We start from the raw sequence: 2,834 nt of genomic DNA, 5'->3' as shown, positions 1-2,834 counted from the left end.
ACTATCATTAAAACTATTATTGAACATCTATCTGGTGCCAAAAATACATCCAACTCATTGTAGTCATTGGGATCTGCAGCAAGACAATGCTTCTGTGCTTCACAAGGGACACATGAATGCCTCAGCAGTTTTAATCCATGGAAATGCTGAAATGGAAAAGCACTGGCTGCTCCCTCTCATTCTGGACCACTTACAGTTCCAGTATCCTTTTTTTTTTTTTTTGAATATAAAAATTTATTTTTTTAAGTCAAAGTATGCAACAAATAAAACCTACAGAAAACAGATTTTCCCATCACAATCTGTTGCTTTACCAAATAATAGTTTGAAAACACATTCCTTCAGTCATTATAAAGTTCTTAAAATACAAAAGAAATTAAATCTGTAAGAAAGTCTAGTAGACCAGATGCTGTTGTCAGGACTTTTATATCGGTGGTTATGCTTCAGTACATCCCACGCCATCCACCTCCACTCATGCCACCTTGCCCATAGTAACCGCCACTGCCTCCACCACCACAGCCATAACCACCCAAGCCATCAGGAGTACCATATCCTTCACTGTAATTGTTCCCCATTCCCATTCTTCCAACAGATCCATAGCCTCCCTGATTATCCATTCCATCTCTGCCATAAGCTCCCATTCCAGAACCTCCCATTCCAGAGCCACCTCCAGGAGTTGAATTCAAGAAGAGTTCAATGTATCGATGTTGCATGTTATTCTTATCTTTAGACATGGCAGGTACTGCATCTTTGTGTGTCACAAACTCTACATCTGCTTCTCCTGTTGCTCTGCCATCAGCTCCAATATCAGTATGCACTCGGATTGGATTTAGTGGTGAGAAGAAATTAGCAATGTCACTTTTGGTTGCATGGAAAGGTAATCCCCTCATATGTACAAAATGACCACCATGAAAGCCTGAGCTTGCATCACCAGCTCCACCATAGCCATGTCCTCCCATACCTCTTCCATCTCTCATTCTCTCATCAAAGCCATCATTTTCATAGCCATAATTATTATAGCCACCATAGTCATCAAAACCTCCATAACTTCCACACCCAGCTCCATAATAACCCCCTCTTCCTCCTATTGGTCTATTATATGGTCCCGGTTGCTGGCCCAGCAATCTTCTTGGTGGATCATAAAATGCTTTGATTTCACTCCTGCTACTTCTGAAGATCTCAATATACCTGTGCCCTATTCTTTCCTTGTGTTTCCCCAGAGCATTTTCTGCTATCTCCTTTGAAGCAAACTGCACGAAGGCCTCCCCTGTGTCTCTCCCCGGTAGTCCATCGTCAGTGTTATCCCATTTGGCACGATTTCCAACCCTTGAAAGAACTGAACTATTTCCTCTTTGCTGCAACCAAATGGCAGTCCACGAAGTCGTACTGTCCCATCATTAGCGTCATTTGAAACATTATGTTTCATAACCCAATCCATCTCAATACCGTTTGATTTAAATGCCTGTCGGGCGACAGTAGCGCCAACTCCGCTGCTCGCGGGGTCCGGTCGTGAGCAGGGAGAAGTCGCCCGCCTCATGCAGCGCTCCCACAACGGTTCTTCCAACCGTCTCCGGCAGCAACCGCTAAGGGCTCCAGTATCCTTTATCATCCCCTTATGTAGCCAAGAGTCTGAAGAGAGGCCCAGATGTAATTTGATCATGTTTGGCCAGTTTTATCTCCAAAACACTTCTTAAGTCGATCTCCTCTTCCTTCATGCCAAATACCACTGCCTTAGTTCAGTCCTTCATACTGTTCACCTGGACTAACACAAGAACTTCCAAACTGGTCTCTCTAACTCCTGTCTACCCACCTTCCTTACCCCAAATCTACCCCCTTATATACTCCACATTGCAGCCAGAGTGACCAGCCTAAAACACACACCTGATTCTTTCACTCCCAAGTTTTGAATGGTTCTGAATTCATTCATCTATTCATTCGACAAATCCCCAGTGCTCCAGCACTGGGAATACAACAGTAAACAAAACAGATACATTTTTGCCTTCTTGAAGCTTGCATTACTGTAGGTAAGACAGGCAATAAGAAGACAACTGTACAATGACATATGCGGTAGGAAAGAGAGACAGAGAGTGATGGAGGTGGGGGTATCTTAGAAAGGGTAGACAGAAGGGGCCTGTCTCAGCAGAAGGGAGTGAAGGGAGAGGGTCGACCATGAGAGATGGACAGGAAGGAAGGAAGAGCACAATAGGCAGAGGGATTAACGAGTGCAAACGCCTGAGTCAGAGAGATGTCAGCATGTTCTAGCACATCAAGGTGGCCTGTGAGTTTGGAGCCCAGTGTGTAAGGGGGTTGAAGGCAAAGTGGGGAGCAGGGCAGGGGCCAATTCAAGTAAGGATTTGCCTTCCAGGCCTTGGTAAGAATGTGGATTTTATTTTAGATGTGAAGAAGCCATTGGAGGTTTGAGCACTCACTGGGGAATGTTATTATCTGATTTACGTTTTAGAGGGACCACTCTCACTTCTGTGAAAAGGGTAGACTTTAGGAGAGCCAAAATGGAAGGAGACTTATTCCCACTATAATTGTGGAGTTACTGCTGTGATCCATGGGAGCTTGGACTGTGCTGGTGATGGTGGTCAAATTTGGCATACCTGGTCAAGAGGGTTTGCTGAAGGATTGAACGTGGGTACGAGAGAAAGCAAGGAATAAAGGACTCAGCATTTCCTATAGGATAAAGCCCAAGGTTGTAGTGCAGCATCCAGTTCCCTCTCAATCTGACACCTGCTACCTTCTTCAGCCTCATCTCCCACCCACATCTGAAAAATTCCCCTACAAGAATTCTGATTTCTGGGAGTTTCCATGCCCACGTGCCCATGCTACTT

At 44.7% G+C, this 2,834-nt stretch overlaps 1 pseudogene; it reads right to left on the bottom strand.

The window, feature by feature from the left end:
• Positions 1 to 207: 207 nt before the first annotated feature.
• On the bottom strand, positions 208 to 1,872 carry LOC111172939 (heterogeneous nuclear ribonucleoprotein H3 pseudogene; annotated as a pseudogene).
• Between the last annotated feature and the right edge of the window lie 962 nt (positions 1,873 to 2,834).

This window comes from Delphinapterus leucas, chromosome 8 (assembly GCF_059928025.1).
Source record: "Delphinapterus leucas isolate spDelLeu-1000000601 "Yukka" chromosome 8, BTC_Dleu_Yukka2, whole genome shotgun sequence".
Classification (NCBI taxonomy): Eukaryota; Metazoa; Chordata; class Mammalia; order Artiodactyla; family Monodontidae; genus Delphinapterus; species Delphinapterus leucas.
Note: the sequence above shows the minus strand (reverse complement) of the source record. Positions and strands in the feature narration are given on the sequence as shown.